Here is a 20,160-nt window from a genome sequence, read left to right as displayed (position 1 = left end):
TTCTGGCTCTGGGGTACCTAGACGCCACTGGCTTGGGTCTCAATTGGCCTCCATGTTCTCCGGATCTGAACGCATGCGACTCCTTTTTGTGGGACTTTATTAAAGACTAGGTGTACGGCAATAATCCGAAAACCATTGTCGAGCTCATATCAACCATTCAGGAAGTGATTGACAGCATCGATGTTTCGACACTTCAGCGGGTCATGCAGAATTTCGCTATTCATCTGCGCCACATCATCTCCAATGATGGCAGGCATATCGAACATGTCAGAACCAAAATCCGAAAATCTGTTGTGACAATAACGTGCTGCATAACGTGTGTGCGCGCCGCAGAATGTAATTAATTTACGTTTTTCTTCTGTATAGTTCAATATCGTCACCCTGTATGTTACGGCGTAAAGTCAGCGCCGCCACGCCAGTCGGGAACGAAATAGAAGAGACGGCTGTGAGAAGAAGACAGCCAACCGGACGAAGACCGACATCCCTCCAGGATGACAACGCGACAGCAGCGGGCCCTATGTGAAGAGAACATAAGCGCCGCACCCAACCAGTGGGAGCTTCAGTGTTAGTCATTTCGTTACCTATCTCTGTGTAGCACAGACTGATGTTTGTCTATTCTGAAGAAGAATGATTATTTTGCATGTCGCCCTTTGCTTCCAACACATATCAAAGTTAAGTAACTGTAATTGTCTTTTGTAATAAAACTCATTAATACGAGATGTTTGTCTAGCGAACCGAATATGCAGGATTGCTAGACACAACACTGAACATGTAGATGTACACTACTGGCCATTAGAATTGCTACACCACGAAGATGACGTGCTACAGAAGCGAAATTTAACCGACAGGAAGAAGATGCTGTGATGTGCAAATGATTAGCTTTTCAGAGCATTCACACGAGGTTGGCGCCGGTGGTGACACCTGCAACGTGCTGACATGAGGAAAGTTTCCAACCGAATGCTCAAACACAAACAGTAGTTAACCGGCGTTGCCTGGTGAAACGTTATTGTGATGCCTCGTGTAAGCAGGAGAAATGCGTACCATCACGTTTCCGACTTTGATAAAGGTCGGATTGTAACCTATCGCGATTGCGGTTTATCGTATCGCGACATTGCTGCTCGGGTTGGTCGAGATCCAATGACTGTTAGCAGGATATGGAATCGGTGGGTTCAGGAGGGTAATACGGAACGCCGTACTGGATTCCAACGGCCTCGTGTCACTAGCAGTCGAGATGACAGGCATCTTATCCGCATGGCTGTAACGGATCGTGCAGCCACGTCTCGATCCCTGAGTCAACAGATGGGGACGTTTCCTAGACAACAACCATCTGCACGAATAGTTCGATGACGTTTCAGCAGCATGGACTATCAGCTCGGAGACCGTGGCTGCCGTTACCCTTGACGCTGCATCACAGGCAGGAGCGCCTGCGATGGTGTACTCGACGACGAACCTGGGTGCACGAATGGCAAAACGTCATTCTTTCGGATGAATCCAGATTCTGTTTACTGCATCATCATGGTCGCATCCGTGTTTGGCGACATCGCGGTGAACGCACATTGGAAGCGTGTATTCGTCATCGCCATACTGGCGTATCATTCGGCGTCATGGTATGGGATGCCATTGGTTACACGTCTCGGTCACCTCTTTGAACAGTGGACGTTACATTTCAGATGTGTTACGACCCGTGGATCTACCCTTCATTCGATCCCTGCCTACCCTACAATTCAGCAGGATAATGCACGACCGCAGGTTGCAGGTCGTGTACGGGTCTTTCTGGATACAGAAAATGTTCGACTGCTGCCCTGGCCAGCACATTCTCCAGATCTCTCACCAATTGAAAACGTCTGGTCAATGGTGGCCGAGCAACTGGAACGTCACAATAAGCCAGTCACTACTCTTGATGAACTGTGGTATCGTGTTAAAGCTGCATGGGCAGCTGTACCTGTACACGCCATCCAAGCTCTGTTTGATTCAATACCCAGGCGTATGAAGGCCGTTATTACGGCCAGAGGTGGTTGTTCTGGGTACTGATTTCTGAGGATCTATACACCCAAATTGCGTGAAAATGTAATCACATGTCAGTTCTAGTATACTATATTTGTCCAATGAATACCCGTTTATCATCTGCATTTCTTCTTGGTGTAGCAATTTTAATGCCCAGTAGTGAACATCCGTGCTTGTGCATCTTTATTAACGAACTTGTCTCTGACAGGAAACTAAGCACTCTTCTGTCTTCTGTCCTTCAGCGAGTCAGCGTCGTACGCATTCCCGATCCCCTACCTACTGGGTTGCTGCTCCATGTCTAGTGCAGGGAGAAAGAGATTAGTGTTTAAGTCCCATCGATAACGAGATCATGAGAGACGGAGCCAAAGGTCGGGTTAGGGAAGGATGGGAACGTAATCGGTCGTGCCTTTTCAAGGGAGCCATCCCCGCATTTGTCTGAAGCGATTTAGGGAAACCATAGAAAATCTAAATCTTGATGGGTTTGAACAGTCGTCCTCGAGAATACGAGTCTATGACTAATGACGTCGATGTCCGTAGGGCTCAACAAAGTTAGGAAACTACTGCGAAAGCAAAGAGAGCTTCGCTGCAAGTTTAAACGCAGCCAAAACCTCTCAGACAAACAGAAGCTAAACGATGTGAAAGTTACCGTAAGGAGAGCTATGCGTGAAGCGTTCAGTGAATTCGAAAGTAAAATTCTAGGCGGTTGTGGTCTTACGTTAAATCCGTAAGTGGATCGAAACAGCATATCTAGACACTCAGGGATGATGATGGCATTGAAACAGTGGATAACACGCGTAAAGCTGCAATACTAAACACCTTTTTCCAAAGCTGTTTCACAGAGGAAGACCGCACTGCATTTCCTCCTCTAAATCCTCGCACGAACGAAAAAATGGTTGACATCGAAATAAGTGTCCAAGGAATAGAAAAGCAACTGGAATCACTCAACAGAGGAAAGTCCACTGGACCTGACGGGATACCAGTTCGATTCTACACAGAGTACGCGAACGAACTTGCCCCCCTTCTAACAGCTGTGTACCGCAAGTCTCTAGAGGAACGGAAGGTTCCAAATGATTGGAAAAGAGCACAGGTAGTCCCAGTCTTCAAGAAGGGTCGTCGAGCAGATGCTCAAAACTATAGACCATTATCTCCAACATCGATCTGTTGTAGAACTTCAGAACATGTTTTTTGCTCGCGTATCATGTCGTTTCTGGAAACCCAGAATCTACTCTGTAGGAATAAACATAGATTTCGGAAACAGCGATCGTGTGAGACCCAACTCGCTTTATTTGTTCATGAGAACCAGAAAATATTAGATAAAGGCTCCCAGGTAGATGCCATTTTCCTTGACTTCCGGAAGGCGTTCGATACAGTTCCGCACCGTCGCCTGATAAACAAAGTAAGAGCCTACGGAACATCAGACCAGCTGTGTGGCTGGATTGAGGAGTTTTTAGCAAACAGAACACAGCATGTTGTTCTCAAATGAGGGACGTATACAGACGTTAAAGTAACCTCTGGCGTGCCACAGGGGAGTGTTATGGGACCACTGCTTTTCACAATATGTACAGGGTGGCCAGAAAATGTGTGAAATGCTTGTAGGGCAGTTGTACTGAGACATAAATGTGAAGAAAGAAATTCGATACGTTGCTCCGTTTCGGAGTTATTTAGCATAGAATTTAGCCAATCGGGGCGGTGTTGCCCAACGACTGCTTTGACTCGTTAGCTGAAACTTTAATTTACGCGCGCGACGATCTGATGGGCTAACTTCAATGCTAAATAACTCGGAAACGGCGCAACGTATCGAATTTCTTTCTTAACATTTATGTCTCAGTTCAACCTGCCCTGTAACATCACTACAAGCATTTCAGACATTTTCTGACGACCCTGTATAAATGACCTAGTAGATAGTGTCTGAATTTCCATGCGCCTTTTCGGGGATGATGCTGTAGCATACAGAGAAGTTGCAGCATTAGAAAATTGCAGCGAAATACAGGAAGATCTGCAGCCGATAGGCACTTGGTGCAGGGAGTGGCAACTGACCCTTAAAATAGACAAATGTAATGTATTACAAATACATAGAAAGTAGGATCCTTTATTGTATGATTATATGATAGCGGAACAAACACTAGTAGCAGTTACTTCTGTAAAATATCTGGGAGTATGCGTGCGGAACGATTTGAAGTGTAATGATTATATAAAATTAATTGTTGGTAAGACGGGTGCCAGGTTGAGATTCATTGGGAGAGCCCTTAGAAAATGCAGTCCATCAACAAAGTAGGTGGCTTACAAAACACTCGTTCGACCTATACTTGGGTATTGCTCATCACTGTGGGATCCGTACCAGGTCGGGTTGACAGAGGAGAAGATCCAAAGAAGAGCGGCGTGTTTCGTCACAGGGTTATTTGGTAAGCGACATAGCGTTACGGAGATGTTTAGCAAACTCAAGTGGCAGACTCTGCAAGACAGGGGCTCTGCATCGCGGTGTAGCTTGCTGTCCAGGTTTCGAGAGAGTGCGTTTCTGGATGAGGTATCGAATATATTGCTTTCCCCTAATTATACCTCCCGAGGAGATCACGAATGTAAAATCAGAGAGATTCGAGCGCGCACAGAGGCTTTCCAGCAGTCGTTCTTCCCGCGAACCATACGAGACTGGAACAGGAAAGGGAGGTAATGACAGTGGCACGTAAAGTGCCCTCCGCCACACACCGTTGGGTGGCTTGCGGAATATAAATGTAGATGTAGATGTAGGACTTATAACGGTATTTTGCGGGCAGGCGTGTCAAATAGCATCATATTAATTAAAATCGGGGAAGAATTAAAAAGGGGAAAGTAATACGAAACTTTAATAACTGCACAGTATTACTAAGAAGCCATATAATGAAAAGTAATAAAAAGCAAAGTAGCAAAGACCAAGCGGGACAGAAAGATATAGGAACGCGTGTGTTTTTTAGTACATGTAAAAGAACATGTAACACGTTATTGAGCTCTCTAGCTTCAGTTATCGCGATCGGGCTAGTCGATGAAAAAGTGGTACGCGACTGCGAAATTCGTTGAGGAGATTATTTAAAGACTCTTCAAGCACGTTTAAAATACATTACGTGTGACGAAGTGATCAGAGACGTTTATTATCGGGTGGAGTGAAAATGAATTCGACAACATAATTCGAACTTTGTGTTAGCTGGGAAAAATACTCTTTGGAAACTGTTATGGTTGTGGAACCCACGAAAGTTGTGCGCAACAGAAAGCTATAGTTTACGTAATTCTGCATTTTATAAAATGGTGAAACGCCTGTACGCGGAACATTAACAGAATTTTATCCTTGGACGATTGCGGGGGTAACTGATACAAATAACGCGCCAACATAAAAAATCACTTATTAACTACCAGATATTAATTAACGGGGACGTAAAATACTAAAAAAGAAGGACAGGATCATCACCTCCAATCCCGATTCGTATTTCATATTTAATTAGTGAAAAGAGAAGTGTTAATAAACAAACTACATTTCAATTTTATCCACGATTTTGGCTTCGTTACGTAGTCTTGACTACATGACAAACAATAACTGTGGAAGTTGTGTGCAACGTATCGTCATAATATTTAGCCACCCAATATTGTGGGACACCAAAAAATGTAAATGCATGAAATTGTTCTTACAGCGGATGTATAATGTGTGAGTGCGACGAAATATATTGAGAAACTGGAAATCCATTACGTACTTGCATGTTTGTCTGCGAAAATGGTCCTTGTCGGTAAATCGTCATCATCATCATCATCATCATCATCATCATCGTCGTCATTTAAGACTGATTATGCCTTTCAGCGTTCAGTCTGAAGCATAGTCCCCCTTATAAAATTCCTCCATGGTCCCCTATTCAGTGCTAACATTGGTGCCTCTTTGATGTTAAGCCTACTATTTCAAAATCATTCTTAACCGAATCCAGGTACCTTCTCCTTGGTCTGCCCCGACTCCTCCTACCCTCTACTGCTGAACCCATGAGTCTCTTAGGTAACCTTGCTTCTCGCATGCGTGTAACATGACCCCACCATCTAAGCCTGTTCGCCCTGACCGCTACATCTATAGAGTTCATTCCCAGTTTTTCTTTGATTTCCTCATTGTGCACACCCTCCTGCCATTGTTCCCATCTACTAGTACCTGCAATCATCCTAGCTACTTTCATATCCGTAACCTCAACCTTATTGATAAGGTAACCTGAATCCACCCAGCTTTCACTCTCATACAACAAAGTTGGTCGAGTGATTGAACGGTGCACAGATAACTTAGTCTTGGTACTGACTTCCTTCTTGCAGAAGAGAGTAGATCGTAGCTGAGCGCTCACTGCATTAGCTTTGCTACACCTCGCTTCCAGTTCTTTCACTACGTTGCACTCCTGTGAGAATATGCATCCTAAGTACTTGAAACCGTCCACCTGTTCTAACTTTGTTCCTCCTATTTGGCACTCAATCCGTTTATATCTATTTCCCACTGACATTACTTTCGTTTTGGAGATGCTAATCTTCATACCATAGTCCTTACATTTCTGATCTAGCTCTGAAATATTACTTTGCAAACTTTCAATCGAATCTGCCATCACAACTAAGTCATCCGCATATGCAAGACTGCTTATTTTGTGTTCACATATCTTAATCTCGCCCAGCCAGTCTATTGTTTTCAACATATGATCCATAAAAATATGAACAACAGTGGAGACAGGTTGCAGCCTTGCCTTACTCCTGAAACTACTCTGAACCATAGATTCAATTTACCGTCAACTGTAACTGCTGCCTGACTATCCATGTAAAGACTTTTAATTGCTTGCAAAGTTTGCCTCCTATTCCATAATCTCGTAGAACAGACAATATCAGCCTCCTAGGAACCCGGTCATATGCCTTTTCTAGATCTATAAAGCGTAGATACAATTCCCTGTTCCACTCATAACACTTCTCCATTATTTGCCGTAAGCTAAAGATCTGGTCCCGACAACCTCTAAGAGGCCTAAACCCACACTGATTTTCATCCAATTGGCCCTCAACTAATACTCGCACTTTCCTTTCAACAATACCTGAGACGATTTTACCCACAACGCTGATTAAAGAGATACCTCTTTAGTTGTTGCCAGCATCATATTTAAAGTACCAGGGAAGCAGGTTGCTAGCCTTACTTGCCCTGAGTCCCATTGGGTATTACCCCTAACGGTTGAGGGACTAACCGGTGGATTTGGTAGTCTTTGCCGTATGAGCACAAAGGTGACCACGACTCAGAATATGTCCGAGATGCCCAGCCTTATTCCAAAGTAACTGGTATCCCGACTGTCGGGACCACATACTTGGCCACTCATACGTTGCCCGTGGTTCATGAACTAGGACATAACAACAGGAACCCACACCATGAACCATCAGCATAGAGTTCGAATAGAATCGCTGGAACATTGCAAACCATTCAGATTAATCGAACTCCTAAATACGCATAATGCTGTTACCACCAGGATGTGTTCTTTCTCCTCACCCCCGTGGCAGTAATTGAATTAAGAGTCAGCCGGGAAATACATTTAAATCAATTGACGACCACTGAGCTAGCGTCACGAATTTTCAAACGTCCACTGCCATGTATGAAGGCGAGTGACACCACGAGTGTTAACGTCGATCGAGGGGTGTCGTCGTGATCGTATTGAATGCCACTGAGCGGTTACAAACTCTACCCAGTGTCCGTTCCTTCCAGACGGAGTGAATGAGCTGCCTGGTGGGCAGCCACCGGCCTGCCACAGACGCCTGGCGAGTACAGACACGTGCCAGAGGTGGGAACGCGGCGTCCATTCACCACGGACTGGACCCCCTGTTACCCAACGGCCGGCGGCAGCGACGGGCTCGGCACAGACCGGACCATTGTGCTGGCCGGCGGTACCCACGCCCCCAGTGGAGGCAGGTGGACGGCGGCGCGGCTGTCTTTACGAGCGCTCGTAACGCGCAGACTACTTTCACGCCGCGTGGCGGAGTCACACAGCGCCGGCCGGCCCGCCGTCTACGGGATTAGAGAAAGGCTACAGACTAGACCAGGGGGGCCTGCAGTCTTTACCTGCCCCATTACGCCCGACCGCATTAAGACTAACTCGGGCGTTAGAAAATGTCAAAATTGTTATTAGGTATAACTACGCAAGCGCGTAGTTTTGTAAGTGGGGTGCACTTTGAATGACCGGCAGCGCTGCTGAAATTTACGTTTATAATTTATATAAAAAACAGCTACCAGCCACATGTATGGATTAAAAAGGTTTATTCTCTTCAGACCATGACCGGTTTCGGATTTTTTCTTTACAAATCCATCTTCAGATGGCAGATTACAACCATTCTTGGTTGGACCTAGTTTTGTTTGTGTTATTCGTTTGCTGCACTAGGAAAGAAAAGAAATATTTTTGTTGTCACATCGGTAATGGTATTACTACGAAAGATTTACTTCTTTTACAAAATGTAATTGCTCATGAGATGGTTTTTATAAACATTAGTAAACTTGCAGGATTAGTGTACTTACGATCTGTGTAGTTCTGTCTGACGCTTAAGCTGGCGATCGAAAACATAAACGCACGAATTTTTCGTCAGACAGAACTACACAGATCGTAAGTACACTAATCCTGCAAGTTTACTAATGTTTATCAAAACTATCTCATGAGCAATTAGATTTTGTAAAAGAAGTAAATCTTTCGTAGTAATACCATTACCGATATGACAACAAAAATATTTCTTTTCTTTCCTAGTGCAGCAAACGAATAACACAAACAAAACTAGGTCCAACCAAGAATGGTTGTAATCTGCCATCTGAAGATGGATTTGTAAAGAAAAAATCCGAAACCGGTCATGGTCTGAAGAGAATAAACCTTTTTAAACCATACATGTGGCTGGTAGCTGTTTTTTATATAAATTATAAACCTTAAGTACAACAGCCACGTTTCTCAACATGTCAACTTTCGACAAAATAGCATGAAATTTTCGTATTAACAAAAAACAGCTTCGGGTTATAATGCCACATTTTCTACAGGTAGCGGAATACATAACGTTGAATCGAAAGATATTAACAAAATGTACGTATCTAGAGTCGAAAGAAAGCCCCGGGAGTAAACATTCCATTAGAACTACAGACAACCTTGGGAGAGCCAGTCCTGACAAAACTCTACCATCTGGTGAGCAAGATGTACGAGACAGGCGAAATTCCCTCACACTTCAAGAAGATAATAATAATTACAATCCCAAAGAAGGTAGGTGTTGACAGATGTGAAAATTACCGAACTATCGGTCTAATAAGTCACAGCTGCAAATTACTAACGCGAATTCCTTACACACGAATGGAAAATCTGGTAGAAGCCGACCTCGGGGAAGATCAGTTTGGATTCCGTAGAAATGTTGGATCACGTGAGGCAATACTCACCTTACGCCTTATCTTAGAAGAAAGATTAAGGAAAGGCAAACCTACGTTTCAAGCGTTTGTAGACTTAGAAAAAGCTTTTGACAATGTTGACTGGAATACTCTCTCAAATTCTGAAGGTGGCAGGGGCAAAATACAGGGAGCGAAAGGCTATTTACAATTTGTACAGAAAGCAGATGGCAGTTATGAGAGTCGAGGGGCATGAAAGGGAAGCAGTGGTTTGGAAAGGAGTGAGACAGGGTTTAGCCTATCCCCGATGATATTCAATCTGTATATTGAGTAAGTAGTAAAGGAAACAAAAGAAAAATTCGGAGTAGGTATTAAAATCCATGGAGAAGAAATAAAAACCTTGAGGTTCACCGATGACATTGTAATTCTGTAAGAGACAGCAAAGGACTTGGAAGAGCAGTTGAACGGAATGGACAGTGCCTTGAAAAGAGGGTATAAGTTGAACATCAACATAAGCAAAACGAGGATAATGGAATGTAGTCGAATTAAGCCGGGTGATGCTGAGGGAATTAGATTAGGAAATGAGACAAAGTAGTAAAGGAGTTTTTATATTTGGGGAGCAAAAGAACTGATGATCGTCGAAGTAGAGAGGATATAAAGTGTAAACTGGGAATGGCAAGGAAAGCGTTTCTGATGAAGAGAAATTTGATAACATCGAGTATAGATTTAAGTGTCAGGAAGTCGTTTCTTAAAGTATTTGTTTGGAGTATAGCCATGTATGGAAGTGAAACATGGACGATAACTAGTTTCGACAAGAAGAGAATAGAAGCTTTCGAAATGTGCTGCTACAGAAGAATGCTGAAGATTAGATGGGTAGATCATATAACTAATGAGGAGGTAATGAATAGGATTGGAAAGACGAGAAGTTCGTGGCACAACTTGACTAGGAGAAGGGATCGCTTGGTTGGACATATTCTGAGGCATCCAGGGATCACAAATTTAGCATTGGAGGGCAGCATGGAGGGTAAAAATCGTAGAGGGAGACCAAGAGATGAGTACACTAAGCAGATTCAGAAGGATGTAGGTTGCAGTAAGTACTGGGAGATGAAGAAGCTTGCACAGGATAGAGTTGCATGAAGAGCTGCATCAAACCAGTCTCAGGACTGAAGACCACAACAACAACAACATGTATCCAGAATGAAATTTTCAATCTGCAACGGAGTGTGCGCTGTTATGAAACCTCTTCGAACATTAAAACTGTGTGACTGGCCCAGACTCGAACTCGGGACTTTTACGTTTCGCGCGCAAGTGCTCTACCGAATCTATTTATGCATGTAATCACATGACAGTTCTAGTATAATATATTTGTCCAATGAATACCCGTTTATCATCTGCATTTCTTGTTGGTGTAGTAATTTTAATGGCCAGTAGTGTACATTCGTGCTTGTGCATCTCTATTAACGAACTTTTCTCTGACAGGAAACGAAGAACTCTTCTCTCTTCTGTCCTTAAGCGAGCGTCGTACGTATCCCCGATCCCCTACCGACTGGATTGCTGCTCCATGTCTAGTGCAGGGAGAAAGAGATTAGTGTTTAACGTCCCATCGATAACGAGATCATTAGAGACGGAGCCAAAGGTCAGGTTAGGGAAAGATGGGAAGGTAACCGGCCGTGCTTTTTCATGGGAACCATCCCCGCATTTGTCTGAAGCGATTAAGGGAAACCATGGAAAATCTAAATCTTGATGGGTTTGAACCGTCGTCCTCGAGAATGTGAATCCATGTCTAGTGACGTCGATGTCCCTAGTGTACACATGTTACTAACTATGGTGGTCAATCCACCCTAATTGCTGTAGAGCGGGAGGCTCGGGCCACATAAACAACATTCACAGTTTAGAACAACAACATTTTTATTAAACTTTTCTTTAGGAAATAAAATTTCTTCTTTATAATTTTTGTGATAAGTTAGCAAATCCTTACAAGCACGGGCTAGGGCCCTATTCAAACAATAACATTAATCTTTAAACAGGCATTAAGTGATTCGGAAGATAATTAAATTACGTATACAGTAAAGCTTGCAAAAAGGGGCTACAATAATGAGATAAAGTATAACCAATCATGGATAATACAATTTTTTTTAAATAAAATACAAATAGATACGCCCCTTCGTGACAGATTTTCAAAACAGGTGCTAATTCAAGCAGCAGGAGGGGGGCCCACTGGAGCCAGATCAGAGGCGGCTGGACCCAGAACCCACAGCAAGCGGGCGAGCTGGACAGGGTGCCGCACACAGTACACTACAACACACACTGGAGAAAAAGGGTCTTAGAGCCTGTGCTGCTGTACAATTTCAGAGAAAAGGGGGGGGGGGGAGAAAACGGCAAATATTAATTCCTCAAACGTAAAATAACTACGATGTATAACATAATAGCCTAATTCACGAACATTGAGATAAAACAGTAAGGGTGAATCAATAACTAATGCCATTGACGTAACCTTAAAGGACGAGGGCGAATAGCATAATACCAAGTCAGCTTAGAAATTTAAACTACGCTAGTAGGTTAACATACGCTCACTAAACCTGGGGAGCTCATTTAAATTACCCTTAAAAGGATACTGATAAACTTAAACAGTCAAGTAAGACTACCATTTCACTGTTTACGAGTGAACAAGTAATGCAATTAGATAACACGGAACGTACAGATTCAATGTTAAGCCTGTGCTTTGAACCAAGAATAACAACGTCCACACAACTCAGTGTAGCAGGAAAAATATTACGGCTTCACCATACTGGCTTGTGCAGTCCGTCACTGCTAACAGCAATAGTACCAATTGGCCGACCGGAGTGGCTGAGCGGTTCTAGGCGCTATAGTCTGTAACCGCGTGACCGCTACGGTCGCAGGTTCGAAACCTGCCTCGGGCATGGATGTGTGTGATAGGTTAGTTAGGTTTAAGTAGTTCTAGGTTCTAGGGGACTTGGCTCAAATGGCTCTAAGCACTATGCGACTTAACTTCTGAGGTCATCAGTCGCCTAGAACTTACAACTAATTAAACCTAACTAACCTAAGGACAACACACACACATCCACGCCCGAGGCAGGATTCGAACCTGCGACCGTAGCGGTCGCTCGGTTCCAGACTGTAGCGCCTAGAACCGCATGGCCACTGCGGCCGGCTCTAGGGGACTGATGACCTCAGCAGTTATGTCCAATAGTGCTCAGAGCCATTTGAACCAATAGTACCAATTAATACACCTCGCTTACTCGGACTGTATCACATTACTAAATCCAGATAAACCTCTAACCAACCACAATAACACGTGTTTACTTAAACAGCACTAAATGGAGAGGACCTTTTGGTTGGCAAGACAGCAGTTTCCAGTCATGGTACCAATACTTGGGAAGCAAGGATCAGTATAATATGCGCACAAAAAACATGACTAGCAATTCTAACGAAACCTTTTATGAAACCCTTTACAGATCCAAATCAGGGCCGCACGACTCGATTCGGGTAAAGTGGCCGAGTCCAGTTCCCACACTACAGGGCAAGTTCGGTCTTGCGAACGTGTCAAACACACCACAACCTCTGCGTCGTCTCCCGACCTGCTCAACCACGCTCACCCTGATTCCCCAGCGCCGCGCGGCTCTCCGGCTGTCCCTCTCTACCGCCACACGCCCGTCGCGACCAAAAGCCACGTCAAACGGCCGAGGCCAAAGATCACACCAATCCGCCCCTATCGATCAGTCGATACGAGCCGACACTGCTGACTTACCATGTGAACCAAAACAGTATCGAAATAAGAACAACCTATCTTTGTTAGGGGTGGAGATAAAAAGTGGTTACCATAGAAGCATAACTCAGAAGTGTGTCGAACTGTTTGAACCAAATTATCTGCTTGTTGTTGTTGTTGTGGTCTTCAGTTCTGAGACTGGTTTGATGCAGCTCTCCATGCTACTCTATCCTGTGCAAGCTTCTTCATCTCCAAGTAACTACTGCAACTTACATCTTTCTGAATCTGCTTAGTGTATTCGGCACTTGGTCTCCCTCTACGATTTTTACCCTACACGCTGCCCTCCAATACTAAATTGCTGATCCCTTGATGCCTCAGAACATGTCCTACCAACCGATCCCTTCTTCTAATCAAGTTGTGCCACAAACTTCTCCCCAATCCTATTCAATACCACCTCATCAGTTATGTGATCTACCCATCTAATCTTCAGCATCCTTCTCTAGCACCACATTTCGAAACCTTCTATTCCCTTCTTGTCTAAACTATTTATCGTCCATGTTTCACTTCCATACATGGCTACACTCCATACAAATGCTTTGAGAAACGACCTCCTGACACTTAAATCTATACCCGATGTTAAAAAATTTCTCTTCTTCAGGAACACTTTCTTGCCATTGCCAGTCTACATTTTATATCTTCTCTACTTCGACCATCATCAGCTCTTTTGCTCCCCAAATAGTAATACTCCTTTACTACTTTAAGTGTCTCATTTCCTAATCTAACTTCCGAAGCATCACCCTACTTAATCCGACTACATTCCATTATCCTTGTTTTGCTTTTGTTGATGTTCATCTTATATCCTCCTTTCAAGACACTAAGTTTTATTTCTTCTCCATGGATTTTAATACCTACTGCGAACTTTTCTTTTGTTTCCTTCACTGCTTGCTCAATATACAGATTGAATAACATCGGGGATAGGCTACAACCCTGTCTCAATCCCTTCCCAATCAATGCTCCCTTTCATGTCCCTCGACTCTTACAACTGCCATCTGGTTTCTGTACAAATTGTAAATGGCCTTTCGCACCCTTTATTTTACCCCTGGCACCTTCAGCATTTGAAAGAGAGTATTCCTGTCAACATTGTCAAAAGCTTTCTCTAAGTCTACAAATGCCAGAAACGTAGGTTTGCCTTTCTTTAATCTGTCTTCTAAGATAAGTTGTAGGGTCAGTATTGCCCCACGTCTTCCAACATTTCTACGGAATCCAAACTGATCTTCCCCTAGGTCGGCTTCAACCAGTTTTTCCATTCGCCTGTAAAGAATTCGCGATTGCAGCTGTGACTTATTGAACTGATAGTTCGGTAATTTTCGCATCTGTCAACACCTGCTTTCTTTGGGATTGGAATTATTATATTCTTCTTGAATTCTGAGGGAATTTCGCCTGTCTCATACATCTTGCTCACCAAATGGTAGAGTTTTGTCAGGACTGGCTCTTCCGAGGCAGTCAGTGGTTCGAATGGAATGTTGTCTACTCCCGGGGCCTTGTTTCGACTTAGGTCTTTCAGTGCTCTGTCAAACTCTTCACGCAGTATCATATCTCCCATGTCATCTTCATCTACCTTCTCTCCCATTTCCATAAAATTGTCCTCAGAACATAGCCCCTGTATAGACCCTCTATATACTCCTTCCACCTTTCTGCTTTCCCTTCTTTGCTTAGAACTGGGTTTCCATCTGAGCTCTTGATATTCACGCAAGTGGTTCTCCTTTTCCCAAAGGTCTCTTTAATTTTCCTGAGGCACTATCTATCTTACCCCTCATGAGATAAGCCTCTACATCCTTGCATTTGTCCTCTAGCCATCCCTGCTTAGCCATTTTGCACTTCTTGTCGATCTCATTTTTGAGACGTTTGTATTCCTTTTTGCTTGCTTCACTTGCTGCATTTTTGTATTTTTTCCTTTCATCAATTAAATTCAGTATCTCTTCTGTTAGCCAAGGATTGTTACTAGCACTCGTTGGTTGGTTGGTTGTTTGGGGGAAGAGACCAAACAGCGAGGTTATCGGTCTATTAGATGGGGAAGGAAGTCGACCGTGCCCTTTCAAAGGAACCATCCCGGAATTTGCCTCTAGTGATTTAGGGAAATCACGGAAAACCTAAATCAGGATGGCCGGACGCGGGATTGAACCGTCGTCCTTCCGAATGCGACTCCAGTGTGCTAACCACTGCGCCACCTCGCTCGGTACTAGCCCTCGTCTTTTTACCTACTTGATCCCCTGCTGCCTTCACTATTTCATTCCTCTAAGCTACCCATTCTTCTTCTACTGTATTTCTTTCCCCAATTCCTGTCAATTGTTCCCTTATGCTCTCCCTGTAACTCTGTACAACCTCTGGTTCTTTCAGTTTATCCAGGTACCATCTCCTTAAATTCCCACCTTTTTGCAGTTTCTTCAGTTTTAATCTACAGTTCATAACCAATAGATTGTGGTCAGAGTCTACATCTGCCCCTGGAAATGTCTTACAATTTAAAACCTGGTACCTAAATCTCTGTCTTAGCATTATATAATCTATCTGAAACCTGTCAGTATCTCCAGGCTTCTTCCATGTATACAAACTTCTTTTACGATTCTTGAACCAAGTGTTAGCTATGATTAAGTTGTGCTCTGTGCAAAATTCTACCAGGCGGCTTCCTCTTTCATTTCTTCCCCCCAATCCATATTCACCTACTACGTTTCCTTCCCTCCCTTTTCCTACTACCGAATTCCAGTCACCCATGACTATTAAGTTTTCGTCTCCCTTCACTACCTGAATAATTTTATTTGTTTCATCATACATTTCTTCAATTTCTTCGTCATCTGCATAGCTAGTTGGCATATAAACTTGTACTACTGTTGTAGGCGTTTGCTTCGTGTCTATCTTGGCCTCAATAATGCGTTCCCTATGCTGTTTGTAGTAACTTACCCGCACTCCTATTTTTTATTCATTATTAAACCCACTCCTGCAGTACCCGTATTTGATTTGGTATTTATAACCCTGTATTCGCCTGACCAAAAGTCTTGTTCCTCCTGCCGCCGAACTTCACTAATTCCCACTATATCCAACTTCAACCTATCCATTTCCCTCTTTAAATTTTCTAACCTACCTGCCCGATTAAGGGAACTGACATTCCACGCTCCGATCCGTAGAACGCCAGTTTTTTTTCTCCTGCTGGCCGGAGTGGCCGAGCGGTTAAAGGCGCTACAGTCTGGAACCACACGACCACTACGGTCGCAGGTTCGAATCCTGCCTCGGGCATGGATGTGTGTGATGTCCTTAGGTTACTTGGGTTTAAGTAGTTCAAAGTTCTAGGGGACTTATGCCCACAGCAGTTGAGTCCCATAGTGCTCAGAGCCATTTTGAACCTTTTTTTTCTTGCTCCTGATATCGACTGCTTATGTAACGCTTTATGTTTATATCATCATTTGTATAAAAATGCGATGAGATTATGACATGTATATCACTCCTAAGTGTAAGAGTGAGAAGCCCTTATGATACGAAATGTATTTTACATGTGACATCTTAACTTTTCGCTTCTAATTTTTACTTTTACATCTGAATATGGTTGTCTGAGACGATCGAAACTGCTTAATCTGTAAAGTTACCTGCGATTTTGTCGGAAAATTGTTGTTGGGAGCTGACGACGGCAATGCACCATCGTATGATTCAGGCTTTCGGTGGAGCAGAGACTTCAAGTGTGCTGGAAAAATGTCTGAATGACGGAGAACAGGGTGGCAGGCAATCTCTGTCTGCAGAGACAGTAATCACAAGTGAAATCAAGGCCCTTGTACCGTAAGACCAGTGTCTCACTATCGATGCATTAGTGGAAAAAGTGAATCAGTTTTCGTCATCCTGCATGACACCTGCTGGGTCTCGCTATCGCTTGCACCTATCCGAAAAGTCCGTCCCACTAGTGAAGTAGCAGAAATGTTGCAGCTCTGTAAGGCCGATTCAGGTGCCTCCTTTAATCCCCCCCCCCCCCCCAATCAGCGTGGATGAAGATCTCGAGTAGCATAATAATACTGAGCAGGGGTTACACGTCGATTCTCTGTTAACGCCGGAAAAGCCGAGGAAACGACTATCATCGGACAAGATGTTGTTGCCAATGTTAAAAAAATATATCGGCTCAACCACTTGTTTACAGTGTAAAACACTAAGATTGACGCGTTTCGGAAGTCAAGAATCCATTATCAGAATAATAAAAAGTAAAAGAACCTGTTAAAGCTCGCTAAAATACAACATGCACCAGGCACGAAAAAATTGATAATAAAATTAAAACATCGTGGCTACTTCCCTTCTTGCAGCCGTGTCTTCCGTGGTGCATCTCTACATAGTCGTCAAAATATAAAAAACTCTAAAATGGTGTCGCCTATGGTGTTCACCATCTAACCACATGGCTCTCTCCTCTATCGTCGTAAACCGCCCGTGCGTCTTCGTTGATACCACACACCACGTAGCCAAACGACACTGAAACGCGAGTGAGCTCATGCGCAAGTAAAGAAGTCACAGAGATGTCTATACAACCACATAACGTGTACATGTTCTAAGGACCTCATGAAATGATGTTTTCCTGCTAATTGCTAAAAATGTTGTTACTAAAAGAAACCAATGAAAAGTTTCAAAAAGTTATTTGTATCACCAGTTAGCTGTTCATTCAGAGTGTTCTGATTGTCCACGCCATGTATCGTAATTTTCAGCTGTTCTAGTAGATCCAGCTTTTTGCCTATGTCCTGTCTATGTAAAATAGCGAGATCCTGATCTATTCCCAACATGGGGTGTCCCGTTTCCCAAATATGCGTGGCTACAGCTGACTTTTCGAAATTATTAAGCCGGAAAGCATCGCTATGTTCTTTGTAGCGTACTTTAAAGGACCTACCAGTTTGGCTTGCATAGCTTGCTATTTTGACGACTATGTGGAGATGCACCTTGGAAGACACGGCTGCAACAAGGGAAGTAGCCACGATGTTTTAATTTTATTATCAACTTTCTCGTGCATAGTGCATGTTCCATTTTAGCGAGTTTTAACAGGTTCTTTTACTTTTAACTATTCTGATGATGGAAGTTTCACTTCCGAAACGCGTCAATCTTAGTGTTTTACACTATAAACAAGTGGTTGAGCAGATATATTTTTTTAACATTGACATTCACAGCCACAACCTCTCATCCAGTATGGATAAAATCAAAGATGTGTTTTGTCCCAGGCGGCAATGGATCGGTCTGCCAGATTATTCTCGTAAAAGGAGAACCATACGTGAAGGCACTACTGAAATCTCTTCACAAGATTATAACAAGCTATCGAGACGGAGAGCCTGGGTGGGTAGGTTTGCTCATCGAAAATGGCCGAGCTCATTGTGTGCAATAAACAGTCGTCCATGCTGTTATCTTGCGCTATTAAAATCTGCCTGACCCCGTTATTCTGCTGACATGGTACACAATGTCAGCGTCCTCTTTCCCAGGACGAAGAAACCATGTGAGGAAGGCATTATCAGAATGACAACGAGCTGATTCTGGAGGTGAAACACTTTTCGAACATGTTGTTGTTGTTGTGGTCCTCAGTCCTGAGACTGGTTTGATGCAGCTCTCCATGCTACTCTATCCTATGCAAGCTTCTTCATCTCCCAGTACCTACTGCAACCTACATCCTTCTGAATCTGCGTAGTGTATTGATCTCTTGGTCTCCCTCTACGATTTTTACCCTCCACGCTGCCCTCCAATGCTAAATTTGTGATCCCTTGATGCCTCAAAACATGTCCTACCAACAGATCCCTTCTTCTAGTTAAGTTGTATCACAAACTTCTCTTCTCCCCAATCCTATTCAATACCTCCTCATTAGTTACGTGATCTACCCACCTTATCTTCAGCATTCTTCTGTAGCACCACATTTAGAAAGCTTCTACTCTCTTCTTGTCCAAACTGGTTATCGTCCATGTTTCACTTTCACACATGGCTACACTCCATACAAATACATTCAGAAACGACTTCCTGACACTTATATCTATACTCGATGTTAACAAATTTCTCTTCTTCAGAAACGATTTCCATGCCATTGCCAGTCTACATTTTATATCCTCTCTACTTCGACCATCATCAGTTATTTTACTCCGTAAATAGCAAAACTCCTTTACTACTTTAAGTGTCTCATTTCCTAATCTAATCCCCTCAGCATCACCCGATTCAATTTTACTACATTCCATTATCTTCGTTTTGCTTTTGTTGATGTTCATCTTATATCCTCCTTTCAAGACACTGTACATTCCGTTCAACTGCTCTTCCAAGTCCTTTACTGTCTCTGACAGAATTACAATGTCATCGGCGAACCTCAACGTTTTTATTTCTTCTCCATGGATTTTAATACCTACTCCGAATTTTTCTTTTGTTTCCTTTACTGCTTGCTCAATATACAGACTGAATAACATCAGGGAGAGGCTATAACCCTGTATCACTCCTTTCCCAACCACTGCTTCCCTTTCATGCCCCTCGACTCATAACTGCCATCTGGTTTCTGTACAAATTGTAAATAGCCTTTCGCTCCCTGTATTTTACCCCTGCCACCTTCAGAATTTGAAAGAGAGTATTCCAGTCAACATTGTCAAAAGCTTTCTCTAAGTCTACAAATGCTAGAAACGTAGGTTTGCCTTATCTTAATCTTTCTTCTAAGATAAGTCGTAAGGTTAGTATTGCCTCACGTCTTCCAACATTTCTACGAAATTTAAACTGATCTTCCCCGAGGTCCGCTTCTACCAGTTTTTCCATTCGTCTGTAAAGAATTCGCGTTAGAATTTTGCAGCTGTGACTTATTAAACTGATAGTTCGGTAAGTTTCACATCTGTCAACACCTGCTTTCTTTGGGATTGGAATTATTATATTCTTCTTGAAGTCTGAGGGAATTTCGCCTGTCTCATACATCTTGCTCACCAGATGGTAGAGTTTTGTCAGGACTGGCTCTCCCAAGGCCATCAGTAGTTCTAATGGAATGTTGTCTACTCCCGGGGCCTTGTTTCGACTCAGGTCTTTCAGTGCTCTGTCAAACTCTTCACGCAGT

Source organism: Schistocerca americana, chromosome 9 (genome assembly GCF_021461395.2).
Source record: "Schistocerca americana isolate TAMUIC-IGC-003095 chromosome 9, iqSchAmer2.1, whole genome shotgun sequence".
NCBI classification, from domain to species: domain Eukaryota; kingdom Metazoa; phylum Arthropoda; class Insecta; order Orthoptera; family Acrididae; genus Schistocerca; species Schistocerca americana.
Note: the sequence above shows the minus strand (reverse complement) of the source record.